A 15503-nucleotide genomic window follows, 5' to 3' on the forward strand; every position below is an offset into this window, starting at 1 on the left:
GCTAAGGAGTTTTCTGGCTGGTACGGCAAAAACACACTTCAGCGGATTCAATATCATCTTGTATTTTCGGAGGTTGTCGAAGGTCTCCTGGAGGCTGCTAATCAAGTCGGATCCATTTCGGGTCATGACTGCGATGTCGTCGACGTAGGCATGCATATTCCGACCAATCTGGTCCTTCAGGCAGCGCTACATCATTCGTCGATATGTCGCGCCAGCATTTTTTAAACTAAAGGGCATAGTAACATAGCAGTAAGTACCAAAAGGAGTGATGAAGGAGGTAGCCTTTTGATCCGATTCCTTCATCCGCGTCCGATGATACCCGGCATATGCGTCAAGAAAACATAGAAGTTCCGCTCCAACCGTCGAGTCAATTACTTGGTCAATGCGAGGCAAGGGGAACGGATCCTTCAGACAATGCTTATTCAAGCCAGAATAATCAATGCACATTTTTAGTATTTTAGAATTATTTTGGGTACAAGGACGGGGTTTGCGACCCAATCCGTACGGATAACTTTTATTACAAAACCCGCCTCTAATAACTTTGCTAATTCCATCCCTATGAGCGGCGCTTCTTATCTCCAAAGCGTCGCGTAGCTTGCTTCACTGGCTCGGCACCCAGATTTATGTTGAGGTAGTGCTCGGCGAGTTCCCTAAGTACTCCAGACATGCCACGAGGCTGCCACGCGAAGATATCTAAGCTTTTGCGTAGGAACTCGACAAGCGCGCTTTTCTATTTCTGGTCCAGGCTTGTTCCGACGGAGACTTTCTTCGAGTGGCCACCTTGCTTCAGGTCCACCTTCTTGGTATCTATCACAGCCTTGAACGAGGGGGTCTGGTCGGAGATCTGCTTCTTGGTGGTATGCATCTCAGCCGAATCCACCGCGGTTCTGTAGCCTTGCAGCTCCTCCCCAGGTATAATTGACTCAGCGAACGCAGCTACCCCAAGGTGAGCGCCAACTGTCGTTGCCTAATCGATGGTACCCCGGAGGAGGGATCCTCACAGAGGGGGGAAGAAGATGGGGCCATTGGGTGGAGAGCTACCGGGACGGTCATACGTGATAGCTTTGGATCACGCTGCATGATGGCAGGGCCTACTGCTGCTTGTGTGGAATTATATGGGTGTTTCGCGTAGTTACAATGGTTGTAGTCGTCTGCCCTAAGGGCTCCCAAGATCCGGATTATATAGGCGCATAGATCTAGGGTTTCTAGGGAAAGTCCTACCTAGAATATAAGTTTCCTATCTACATAATATTACATTGCCATGCACATCAAGGATCCGCCAATACGTAATCTGTCGTATTGGATCCGGCTTCCTTCATGGGCCATCCAGATCCGACTTCTGGCACAGGTCGGGCTAGATCTGGCTCCTTACTCCTAGGCTAGAGATCTTACATCTTCAATCAACAACAACTAGGCGGTCCAGTGGGCCGTATGCCACCACCACCATCTGTGGGCCACCCGGGCTTGCCGGATCTAGGCACTGCCGATGGTACACCTATGAAGTTACCCACAACACAATACCTACTAGAAGTTCGATGCCCTGGGAAGGAAACTGCATCGCGTGCCGTCATCGTTCGATCCAAGATACCTAGATATAAGGTTTCCCCCGGAGCAGCCAGGTCACAAAGACGAGAGCTACAAAAACTATGCCTTCGACAAAGTAATGATGTAATGGAAATACACTGTCATCGTCCGCCATGACCGAAGTCAACGCCGTTTTCACTGGTAGGCACACCTCCCTAAATCCGCAACAGGAAAGATCGCAACCAACCTCGAGGTTGGTGCCGCCACCATCATTAGGAGTCCCCACCTCGGGTTTCGACCCGCAAACCCCGTAGGGTTACGGTTCTCTAGCATCGAGCATCATCGACGCCGGAGATAGCTCCCGGCACCACGCCCCCCTGGGATGAACCTGGATTGGAGATCTCGTGATCTGCCGCCCCAAGAGGCACCACATGGAGCCAACACATGTCCATTCAAGGACGACGGGGGATGGGGATGTTGTTGTTGTGTCCAAAGTCCGTTCCCTCGGTGTCCTTTCCCCGCAGACTGGTCTGCCATGTCCGATGTCTCCATGATGCCTCCGGGAGGAACATCCATAAGAGGAGGATCTCGCGCCTCCGTGCACTGCCCCTCCAGAAAGTCGTACCATGGCAGTAAGATGCCAGATCCCCGTCATGCCCTTCATAGACGCCGCATAGGATTTACCCACGGCCTCCTCTGGGGCTGACAAGGGGAGAGGGGATGGAGGAGGTGGAGGGGGATAGGGTTTTCTCCCCCAGCCACCCTGGAGGAGAAGCAACTCAAGGGAGGTATCGATACATCATGATCTAGGTCTTATACTACCTCCGTTTCAAGGAATAAGGCGTCCTCGTTTTACGAGCTTTTTGTTTGACCAAGATTTACTTCAAATAGATAAAGATTGTTTGTATGAAATTAATATCATTAAAAAGTGCTTTTCAATACGAATCCAACGATACCAATTACATATATTATAATCAAGATTTTGTTGCTCAATTTTTATGGTCAAAGTTCGTCTTGGAATGCGCGTGCGCCTTATTCTTTGAAACGGAGGTAGTACTAGTTAGTCTCCCCATTATTGTCAAATTGTGTACTTTTTCGAAATGAAATCACTCCTTTTATCGGAGCAGCTTGACTTACTCCATCCGTTCTGAAATACTCTACATTTTATGCCTAAAATTTGTTTTGAATTAGTTTATATTTTAGCTATGTAATTAATAATAACACATAAAACGATGCAATCCTGCTTTTTCTATTAGATGCCACTTATTTCAGTGCAGTTTGGATTGGTTAAAGTAGTACACATAAATGTATTACTAATTTGTCTGTTTTTTGTACTCCCTCCATACCGGTATAGGTTCTGCGCATATTTCTAGGTCATTAATTTGACCAACGTAATATTAATTAAATATATAATAAAGAAATTATCATTAGAAAATATAACATCATACTCCGACACTGCTTCTATTTTTGTAGACATACCTGGTCCTTGTAGAGTTGAAGGGTCGCATCAGGTTGTAAGCTTCCGATGTTGCATATTGAGCGAGTGTCTGCACATTGTATGGCAATGCTTTCTTCATTCGTAATAACAATGGTATATGATTTTGCTGAACCAAGTCTCAAGGCTGTATTTATCGTGCCCCAGTCTTCAATAGACAACAGATGGTCGATAACGACGAGGCACCGATGTTCACGCAGAATATCTCGGCACTCCTTTATCGGATCTTCCGCTAAAGACATACCAAAATATTCCTCCACCTTCCCACTTGCAGATTCTGAAGACAAACTCAAAAGTAAGCTCTGACATAACTCCCTCAAATTGAACGGGTGGGGCACGTCGGCCCAGGCTTGTTTACTCCATCGGTGACTGTACTTGAACTTCATCTGGTCGCGGTAGATACTTCTAACTAGGTATGATTTTCCAATACCTGCGATTCCCCACACGGACATTACACGAAAAGAAACAGGGTACTCTTGGGGGTAAGAAATTTCACTGTCGATCTTATTAAAGATCTCGAGGATTTTGGCTGCTTCAGACCGGCGCCCGAAAAGATGAAAATTTTCGTGGGTTGTAGGTGCAACCATGTGACTGAATTCATCATGTTGTTTTCCTTTGTCACGCTGAGAACCCTAGGACCAATAAAGAGCAATGCGTTAAGCCTGTTCTCAACATGCGAATTACAGGTGCTATCGATGAGGTGGGAGATTGTAGTGGAAGAGTACATGTCCAACGAACATATTTTCCAGAAGGCAACAACATTGGTGTTGATACCCACTTTATACAACTTTGTAGCTAGTATTCTCTTCGTCCCAAAATGTAAGGCGTCTAGTGATGATTAGTTAAAAGTTAAATTTTACTAACTTTAACCAAATACTTATATCAATAATATCGAATAGACGTTAAGAAATATACTTTATGATGCATCTATTGATATTGTTTCGCTATTGTAAATGTTTATATTTTTGTATATAAATTTGGTCGAAATTAAAAAAATATTAACTTTTAACTAATCCTTAGATGTCTTACATTTTAGGATGGAGGGAGTATTAAGTGAACTCGCAAAAAAGCTACTCTCACCTACATAATAAGTGCCAAAATTTTAGTTCATTTAGTTCAAATATGAACTAAAACCCCGACACTTCTTATGGCCGGAGGGAGTAGTAGATCCCACTTATTTTGTGCTCATCATCCAATTAGACTAATGCAATCTAAATAAAAGTGCACGAAACTTGTCATGGATCCATAATAAATGGCATGGCATTAGTTTAAATTTGATCAAGTTGAAATAAATACACGAAACTTGTCATGGATCCATAATAAGTGGCATGGCTTTACTTTAAATCTGATCAAAATTTAATCTAAATCTATGACACTTATCGTATATGAGGAAGATAGTAAATGCTTAACTTTTGAATAGTGCATCTTGTGTTAATTGCATCTCAACAACATGCAACATGAGACGAACTTATGAGATGATAAGCTAAGAGTGACCTTTCACAAGCTGCCTTTTGTGTTAACCCATCATATCATGGAGATAACATTTTCCAAAGAGATCTCTTTTCGAAATACAATACTTACAAGAATCGGGTCTATTCACTACCTTGTCTTGTTTCGTGAGGAACTAACTCTGTTAGCTTTGTTGTTGCCAAAGCCTTAAAACACACACGAGAGGTGAAATACAAATGGTTTGGTGTTGCCAAAATATCGTGGCATTTTCATTTGTTTACTAATGCTCATATATAGTGCAGTAGCTAATACAAGCCTTAATGAGTTTACAACGTGAATTCCCACATTTCACCTATTGCAGCCGCAAAGCTAAAAAATTAAAAGCCAAATAAATGGTAGAGGAGTTGAGCTCGTGCCTCTAGCTAACTGGCAGAGATAATAAGTGCCAACAGAGGGTTACTTTACCGATTATATGCATAAATAAAAATCACGCATATGCTTTAAAAGTTAATAATTATTTTGAATACCTGTTGTTTAGAAAGATCACGGGCATCATCCTGTTCTGATGTTTCGAAGTAAATTGCTTCAGACTCAGAAGGCTGAAATTCCAACGACTTGTTACGCCCGAATTGATTGTCTACTCTCAATATATCACGGAGGCGAGCTGCTTCAGAGTCAAATGGATGGCTATCCGCGACTTGATCCTGAAATTTAGTATCCCCGTCATGTTCAGAACCCTGAAAGAAAGCAACATTTACTACTTTTAGACCCACCATACATATGAACTAACTTATTTTTGAGCCTTATGTAGGAACTAACTTTGTGACTTCGTGAGGAACTAACATTGTTTGCTTTATTGTAAATAACTACCTAGAGGACTAATTCACTAAGATAAAAAAAATCAAAGCAGAGGGAGTACCTCATTTTCAATGAGTAAGGCGCACGTGCAATTCAAGACGAAATTTGACGGAAAAAAATTAGTAAAGAAATCTAATTATATTGTACGTAATTAGCATCGGTTAATTCATATTAAAAATATTTTCTAATGGTGCGAATTTTTATATATTTGAAGTAATTATTGGCCAAAGAAATAAAACATGCAAAACAATGACGTCTTGTTTATTAAAATGGAGGGAGTAATAAAATAGAAATGATGCAGATATTTTGGCAATTAATAATGTTTCTCTACTGGTGGCCGGGATTTTCATTCAAACCCCTACATGCACCCCAAAATCGCCGGCCAATGCCCCTCATTAGCGATCCGTCACCTCTCCGCTGCTAGAGGTCACCGCGGGGCATAGTCCATGACGTGACGGTGGCAGGGCGTTCTCAAGCGGCGGTTTATGACTGCTCTGCAAATGGGGTGGCGAGGACAACCACCTGACCTAGGGTGCCATGGCGGGTCACCTGCGGCGGTAGTGAGCTGCAAGGCAAGTGATGCTAGTGCGACTTGGGCTGACAAGTGTCAATACACCTTCCGGTATGGTACACTGCGCATGAAAACAAAGCACTGAGGTCAGCATTGTTGAGGATCCGCTCTGCCTCCCTCGTTGTTTTGAGTCTTAGACTCTCTGGGTCAAAATCAATGCTTTGGCTAGTTCTTAGTCTGCTCTGTACATGCTAGCAGTGATCATTACTGTACTCTTTTTAAACACATGGTCGTGGTTGTGATGATTCCTACATTATCCAGAAATAGAGTATTAATGTTGAAACTTGGAAATGGTTGGTAAATTGGCTAGTTCTAGTCATGTCGTTGCTTTAAGAAAAAAACTATTTACAGCTTGCTATGTGAACTATTATTCTTGCACATTCTAACTCTAGACACGCTACCATATTTTTTCATATGTATTTATCTATTCATTGCAATATTTATTAGTAAATACGTATCATCACTGCTTCGATCACCGGTTGGGTTTCTAAAACTATGATCCTGTCACACATCGTCCTCCCCCTTCGTCTCTATCGTACCCAAATCCCTAATCCCAACTGTCCCAAAACTTTGATCTCTCTCCTGCTCCCCACCTCCCCTGCTTGGATGCACGCCTACACATGTCAGAAGTGGCGGCCCATGACCGACATGGGCCATGGGAGATGGAGACCTAGGTACCAGAAATAGATGCAAGCTGCTGCATTCCATGACTTTCGGGAGCTCGCCGCGTTCTAATACAAGCTCCTAGTGCTTCACGTGGGATCCACCATGGACATGACAGTGGCGCAAGCTTGTCCATGGGCACTCCACCGTCACCATGGCCACTTGCAGGCAATCTATATATGAGTGGCCAAGCGACTGCATGTTGCCTTCCAGCCCCCCGACTGCCACCCTTGCTGCCCACACCCTTCCCAAGCTTCCATCTCTGCTGGTCCGTCTCCCTTCGTCCCACCCTCTAAACTTTCTCAATCCCTCGTGAGCCCCCTTCCTGCGCCCATACCCTCAAGCCGCTTATATTTGTCCGAGGATTCTTTTATTTGCCTTGCGGTGCGCCTAGGCTTCGACAAATTCTTGGGTCCGGCACTGGTCATTGCCTAGGTGAGTGCGTGTTAATGGGATGCTTGTGAATGAATATTATCGTTGTTTTGTTGGGTGGTTACTTTAGCCGCTTGCGTGTAAGTGTCGTTTTCTCAAGTGGTACATGGCCCGGGCTGGTCTCCAACTTTCCATATAAACGGGTTGGATGAGTTTTGGGTACGTGCTGTCATACGATTCTATTTAGGAGAATCTAAGATATTACGATCCTCACATTAATGATCCTAGCACCAAAAGGTCTAATAGCCATAACACAAAAGGACCCACCCAGCTGATTCTTATCTTTAAGAAAAATATAACAAGAGGTGTGCTTCTGTGCTTTCCAGAATTTTTCTGCACAACTTCTAAAGCAAACCAAAGGCTGTGATTAGAAGAGCTAATCAACCCGCTTTCATTAAGGAACAGGGCAATTTAGTCACTGCGCTTAATTACTACTATTAGTTAATATCACGCCACAGCGGGACCGAAACTGCAGCGTGCGCAACTACCCCACGACCCACGTACTCGTTCTCATGGCTGCCGTATTAAGTCAAGGCTGTTGCCGGCGACGGCCGGATATAGAGGAGATGGGCAGATGGCTGATCAGCATTCATTCGCAGTCTTCATACAAACAGGAATACGTCGTGCGGGAGAAGCCATGTCGATGTTGGTCCGAGGCGGTGGTCGGCAACAGTCGTGAAGCTTCATCTCCACCGGCACCGCATCCGGCCGCCGGCAACGGCCGTGAAGCTTTGTTCCGCAGACCATAAGAACGAGTGTGTGGATCATGCGTCCTGGGTAGTTGCACATGGTGCAGTTCATGTCTCGCTCTCACAGGATATTAGCAACGAGTAGTAACTGCAATCCTGGATGTGCAATGACCGGATGGCCCATTCTTAACGGAAGCAGGTGCATTAGTTCTTCTAATCACAGCCTTTGCTCTTTGCTTTAGAAGTCGTGCAAAAAAACTTCCGGAAAGCACAGGAGCACACGCCATATAACAATTAGCAATCCGATCGATCTAGGGCCAGGCTGGTTCTACAAAAATAAAAGCTTCTTTAGAATAAATATACCTGGTCTTTGAGAAAACCAGGGGTAGCATCAGATAGTGAAGTTTTGACGTGGCACACTAAGTCGGCGTTATCTGCACAATGCAGAGCAATGCTCTTTTGCCCTGTAATCGCAATTGTACTGCCTTTAGCTGCCCCAAGTTTCAAGACCGTGTATATCCTATCCCACTGTTCGCACTGTTCCATGTACTCCAAACCATCGATAACCAAGAGGCAACGATGTTCACGAAGAATATCACAGCACCTGCGTTCATATGATTTGTAGCTATTACCACAATACTCCTTTTCTTCTGCTTCTTTTGTTATTGAACACAAATCCCAAAGTAAGCTCCGATAGAATTCCTCCAAATTGTGCGAACAAGCTATCTTGACCCACGCGAACTTGCCCCACCTGTGACTATACTGTCGAGCCATTTGACCCCGATAAATACTTCTGACAAGATCTGAATTGCCAACATCAGAAATCCCCCATACGGACATAACTTTAAATGCCGAAGACTTGCCGTTATGCCTTATTTCAGTGTCTACCTCTTTCAAGATGTCAAGAATGTTAGCCGCTTCAGAATCAAAAGGTTGAAAATCCCTCGCTTCATACTGGCACTTATCGCCATCATGTTGAGAACCCTGAAAGTAATAATAAACAGTTTCAGTTTCGGACCCACCATATACGGGAATGAACGAATAAATTATGCCCATCGTAATGTAAAAGTTTCCTTGTGAAATTTTGTCTCTGGACCAAAACCCTTGGCTAATTTTACATACGCAAAACACCAGATCTCAAATAGGCGCAACGGCAAGTGAAATTGCACACCATATTGATCTCCCAGCAGCTAGAGCCGCCACGGCCACAGTTCTAAACATAAGGTATAAATGCCCAGCTTTAAATTAATAAAGCCAGAACAACTGAAAGATATAGGGATGCACCGTCCCGGGTACACTAATGTGCGCATGCATGTAGGCGTCTCCTAGGAGGTAGTCAGGCTGGCCTTGCATGCCTCAACCGCACCGTCCTCGCCCCTGCCGTGAGATCAGTGAGCCGCTTCTCCCCATGAGATTATAAGTCAAAATATTTATAGAAAAAAGTACTTCACCATCTAAATCATCACTATAGTTTCATCAGATTCATCTTAATATATATTTCCGTACTCCTAGGTATTTGCATTTTTCTATAAACTTAGTCAAACGTCATAGATATTTGCACTCTTCGCTATAAAATTAATCAAACTTATAGAAGTTTTGACCTAAGATAAATCTAGAACTTCAAGTAGTTTGCAAAGTAGAAAATAATTAAGGACCAATAAATTACCTCCTTGAACAAGACACACACGGAGTGATCAAGTGAGAACTGTCTGATCTCCGATATGTTGTGCGGGTGCCCTGTGCACAAGGTTGCAATTTCAAATTGCTGTGTGGACACGACTATCCGGCTCCCGTTGTTGATGTCAGGCAGATATGTCTTGGCAGTGCGCCAGTCAACCATACTGCTCAGGTTCTCTAGGACGACGAGATACCTGTGCTTATGAACTCGGCTCAGAAACTCTTCCTTGAGATGTTCTTCCGTCCTTGTCGCCGCCTGCATCATTGTCATTACATCTACACCAATGGCTGTTTGTTTGTCTTGGCAAGAATCTGCAAAGAACTGAGCCAGCAGGCTACGAATGAACTCATGGGGGTTAAAAGGATGAACGAGCTTCACCCAAGCACGGCATGTGAAGTTTCGACAGGTCTCCGGGTCATCGTATGCTTTGCTGATGATGGATTTCATCCCAACATCACTGCTCGTTCCCCATAAGGAGACCACTTGAAGATCTCGGTCTTGACGGTTGATCAGCCGGCCGAGGTCCCATAAACCATTCTGCCTCTTGGCAGCAGCCTGGGCCTCGACAAGCATGTCAAACGTTTCGGCTGCACCAGTGACTGCCGGCGCGATGACCGGCGGCTTGGCGCCGGAGCTTGAGTCGCCCGTGATGTTGTAGCGCATGTTTCTCTGGCTGACATCGATGACTCTCTCCTTCAGTTCCTTTATGTTGGCGGCGGCGAGATCTAGGGGCAGCGTGGGCGCCATGCACGGCGGTATCACACGCCACCACCATGCCGGCTTGTCGTCCATATGGACAACAAACTCGATGCAGTCTTCAACGTCGAAGGCGAGGTCCCTGAGCTGCCTCACCCAGGCCTTCACCACCACATTCTTGGCGCCCTCCTCACTGGTGACGTTCAGAAAGCATTGCATCATTTCGAACTCACCGGTGATGAAAACAAGGTCACGCTGGACGCTCTCCTTCAGCTTTGTCTCCTCGTCGATGGCGGACCTGACCTTGATCAGCGTCCCTTCTACAACGGTCTTAGCCACCCCAAGAACGAGGTCCCCCATGGTGCTCTCTCGACCGGTCTCTCTTTGGTTTTTGGTTCGTGGTGCTGGTAATGGCTGGAGGTGTGAACCGAATGGGCTTCTGGGGATGAGATTATAGAGGGGAGATGAGAGGCAAGAGAGCATATTTCTGAATTAATGCATAGGACTGACCAAGTCAATGGGATGAGTTTGATTCAAAGGATTTGCATCGTCACCACTATAATGTGTCTTGATTCCTTAATATCTTACTCCAAGTAGATAGATAATGTGGGCAGCTAAGAGCAAGTATAATAAGTCCTAGTCAGCTGGCTATAAGGTTTAAAATAATATATTCATGTTTAGTTGGAGGAGAGAGAGGAGGAGAGAGAAGAGGAGTGGCTTCAACGCAAGAGCCAGTGCCTAAGCGACGTCTTCCTAGAGTACTTTGTGAGAGTGAAATGTGGGCCATCCATTGATAAAGTAGTACATGATTATAGTTCACTATTATACATGTTGGCTCTATATTAGCTACAAATGATATGACATATGGCTTATAGCCAGCAGCTGGCTATACTATTAAACTTACTCTAATGTGTCTTGATTCCTTGATTGAGGTGTAGACAGCTAGAGTGGTTCATCTATTGGGTAACACCTAGCGACAATCCTAGAAAAATATTAAGACGTATGCCTACTGGGCCGGACTCCACAAGGTCTGCCAAATAATTTGCTATCAGCCAGCTGTACGGGTGTAAACAAGGCAAACTCGATAGAATACATGCTGTCTCGGCTCGAGCTCGATATGGCCAATGAACCTATAAATTACCTCGAGCTCGGCTCACGAGCTTAGATATATGTTCAAGCTCGATTCGTCGAACACTCGCCGAGCCAACAAAGCTCAAACCTTCTTTTTACGTCGCGTCACTCAAAATATCGTCCGGCACGACGATTTGGAGCACGTTTGGAGACAACATCGAACAAAAAGAGACTAAAAATCTGTACAACAAAAAAACCCTTCCCAACCATGTACATCAAACAACGTTTAGATGCATGCATTTTAATAGAGAGGACCACCCTATGTGGGAAAAGTAGGTAAGAGAAAGTGTGAGAAAGGAGAATGACATGGGGGGACTAGGAGTTGCAAACATGCATCCGAACGAGGCAAGAGGAAGGGAATAATTTATGTTGGTTCTACATTTGCAAGTTCATTCGCCAGACAACCCACCAGGGGGCCAAAATTTTATATCAACTTGAAGTATGTAAAAAGCATTCATAACTTTATTTTATCATCTTGTGCTTCATTTACATACACATATATATATACTGACCACCTTCTTGAAATTATTAGATCCAATGGTTGCGGAACGGTCTTCTAGCAACCGAGCGTGTACGAGCAATTCAAGAAGAATTGGGGGATTCTTACTTGAGCAAGTCATAGCTCCAGACGGAGCATACTATCAGCCCCCCCCCCCCCCCCAATTTTGGATAAAAATAATTTTGGAAGTTGATGTAAATATATATGCATGGACGTGTGTCACTTCGATCGATATATTCATAACGTTTTTTATGTAATATAATGGTTCCTATATATATATATATATATGTGTGTGTGTCTGCATTATATATGTGTGTGCATTATAGCGTTCTGGTGAAATTCTATGCCGCGATAGAGAGTCTGCCGCGGCAGCATTTTAGTGTAATTCCCTGCCGCGGTAGAGTCTGCCGCGAAAGCGTTTTAGTACAATCCCCTGTTGCGGCAGGGAAGGGCCCCAAAATGCTGCCGCGGCAGAAACCTTTAGCACCGGTTCGTGTTACGAACCGTTGCTAAAGGTCCTCAGCCCGAGTGCTCCTCTGCGGGCCACGTGGTGCCCCTTTAGCACCGGTTCGCAATTGAATTGGTGCTAAAAGGGGGAGGCGTTAGCACCGGATGAGTTGCACCGGTTGACCATCTGGTGTATATGGCCATTTCAAACCGGTGCTAATACCCCGTCTTCTACTAGTGTATTGAGCTATATTGAACTGAGGCATAGCTTGGTGGTTGGGATTGGCTGATGCATCCCCACCCACCTATGTTCCAATCTCCGCATTCGTAATTTGGTGTTGTGCACATAATCACTTCTAGAAAAACAGCACTTTCGGTTTCTTCCCTTTAAAGCTAAATTATTTTCTCTATATATATATTAAGCTACACGTCGTTGGGCCTAAGATCTCCAATGTTTCTAGAAAATAAGTTGCATTGTATGCTGGTAGTAGAGAGCTTATATCAAAATGGTCGAGCTCGAGAAAAAGAGCTCGCGAGCCTCAATCCAGGCTTGAGCTACATTGGGGGTGATGCCAGCCTTTCCTTAGGCTTGCTACGTCAGATTTTTGCTTAGTTGGAGGAGAGAGAATAAAGGGATAGAAGGTTGTCTTTCCTTAGCTAAGGGATGATCTCTTATGAAATAAGAGAAGGCTGTTTTTTCCATTGTACGACTTGTCTTCCCTTAGTCACATAATTTTCTACTAAAAATAATTAATAATCATTTTGCAAGGAATGACAATAAGAGATAATGTATTGTACCAATTATATTTATCATCCTCTCTAGATGATATGGACTTCTAAGAGAAGACATGACTTCCCTAACATTGTACATGCCCTTAGACCCCGAGACGAGCATGAGCCGGCCCCATAACGAATCAATCTCAAACGGTTTAACGAGCCTGAACATTTCTGTATAAATATGTAGGACTGGCTAAGTCAATAAGATGAGATTTAATGGATTTGCATCGTCACCACTAATATCTTACTCCAAGATAATGTGGGCGGCTAATTTGGCTTGTTTCCTTGATTGATAAGTACTACTAACCTGGTCTCGTCATATGGATGTAGACAGCTAGCGTGGTTCATGTATATTGGGTAACACCTAGCTACAGCCTAGAAAATATTAAGACGTATGGGACCTCAGAAGGTCTACAAAATAATTTGCTATCAGCCAACTTTAGGGATGTAAGCATCTCCGGAAAAAAATGACGGATCGAGTGTTTAGGGATGCCGACTCATGGTGCCGCTTTTGGGTGGCGTCTCTACCCAGCCACCACGTTCCTCAAACACGTCCACCATTTATTTTGCGTTTAGGGTATTTGAAGATGCAACCAGTTTAAGTATAACACACAAATAAATATGTTTTACAATATTGTTTCCAAACTAAAAGTAACAAACAACTAAACCAAACAAATAGAAGTTGGGCTAGATCAAGGCGACGACACAGTTGATGCCTTCCTTTAAGCCTCCATAGAGGTTCTACGAGATCATGTTGCAGTTGAGCGTGAAGAGTGTTGTCACGGATTTCTACATGCATGGCGAGAAAATCATCAAACTCTGTAGGTATCTGGTGATCAACCTCCGCAAGAGGGCCCTAATACTTGTAGGAACCAAGATGACTGGCTCGAGTCTTGCGCTCATTCTCGATGATCATATTGTGCATGATCACACAAGCTTGCATCACCTCTCACATTTGGCCATGAGACCAGCAAAGAGTAGGATGTCAGACAATAGCAGATTGAGCTTGAAGCACACCAATTGCCCGCTTGATATCATACTGGTAGCTCTCCTGGTGCTCAGCAAATTTGCAATTCTTCTGACCCGTTAGCGCGGAGATTGTTTTGACAAATGCATCCATGTTAGATAGATACCATTAGCTAGATAGTAGCCTTTGGTAGATTGACTGACATTGATCTCATAGTTGCATGGTGGAGCATGACCTTCCATAAGTTCCGAAAATACCGGAGAGCCCTACAACACGTTAATGTCATTGTGCGATCCTGCCATGACAAAGAAAGAATGTCAAATCGACAGATCATAATCCATCACAGCTTCAAGCACCACACTGCAATATCCATGAAGCCCATTATACAAACCTTACCAAGCAAATGGGCAGTTCTTCCATGACCAATACATACAATCGATGCTTACAAGCATCTTAGGGAATCCTCTCACTACATTTTGTGCCATGATCCTAGCACACTATACTTCAATTGGCCCTCTCAAATAGTAGGGGCAAACTTTCCCACCACGGCTCAGTAGAATATGTACATATGCAGCTAATGACAGTGGACTCACTCATACGAAGGTAATCGTCATGTGCATCGACAAGTACTCCATATGCAAGCATCCTCATGGCGGCGGTGCCAACGGCGTCATGCTTCAGCTTGAAGTAGGGGTTGAACTCTCGCATCCCATGAAGGATTTCCGTGAACAATTCCTTGCTCATCCTATTGCGCCATGAAAAATTGCCGGCGTATGTTGCGGTGTCGGAGAAGTAGTCGTTATACAACATGGTATGACCCTCCAACCTCTACCAACGCTTCGACTTTCTTCTTCCCGGCCTTACTCCACTGCCCAGACTCTTGTTCCTCTCCTCGGCGTCATCAAGCAAGTGATGATTGGAAAGTGCTTGCGAACATCATCGTCGCGGGCTGCCTCATCATTAAGCATTTGTTTGATCATCTCGGCGTTGCCATTCATGTCTAGAGGAAAAACAAATAGTTAGAAATCAGCGGCAGCAATCGGGGAAACAAACAGAGACTAAAGGTGTACCACACAAACGGTCGAACACCTTCTGCGTGCGGAGGAGGGGAGTGGCCGCCGCATTTTAGCCAGCGTAGGTGAACCACCGACATCGAAAAGGGCGTCGAGGGAGTCAGGTGTCGCGGTGGAGTCCAACACAAGAGAAGTACTGTGTTGTGGTGGCCGGCGATTTGAGCGGTGGGGGAGGGGTGGGAGGCAAGGGAGAGGAGGCATGGCGAGAAAGGAAGGTGCGGCTCAACAATATCGGCTATGGTCGCTGGCAGGTGGGAACCCACGTCGCTTTTTTTGTTCTGCACGGCGCCCCATCATCGTTCCTTATGTAGCGAGGATGTGCTCGAGGAGCCGGACATCATAGAAAACGGGCTTTGGCACGCGACTGGGGACGATCAAATTTATGCACACCCCAAATCATTTTGGGGAACGCGACTAGAGATGCTCTAAATGAGCCAAACTCGAAAGAATACATGGTGGCTTGGCTCGAGCTCGATATACCCAACAAACCTATAATACATCTCTCGCAAACATAAATAGATAAATGTCTCGTACATAGGTCATACATGTCGCCG

The sequence above is a fragment of the Lolium rigidum genome, chromosome 5 (assembly GCF_022539505.1).
Source record: "Lolium rigidum isolate FL_2022 chromosome 5, APGP_CSIRO_Lrig_0.1, whole genome shotgun sequence".
Lineage (NCBI taxonomy): Eukaryota > Viridiplantae > Streptophyta > Magnoliopsida > Poales > Poaceae > Lolium > Lolium rigidum.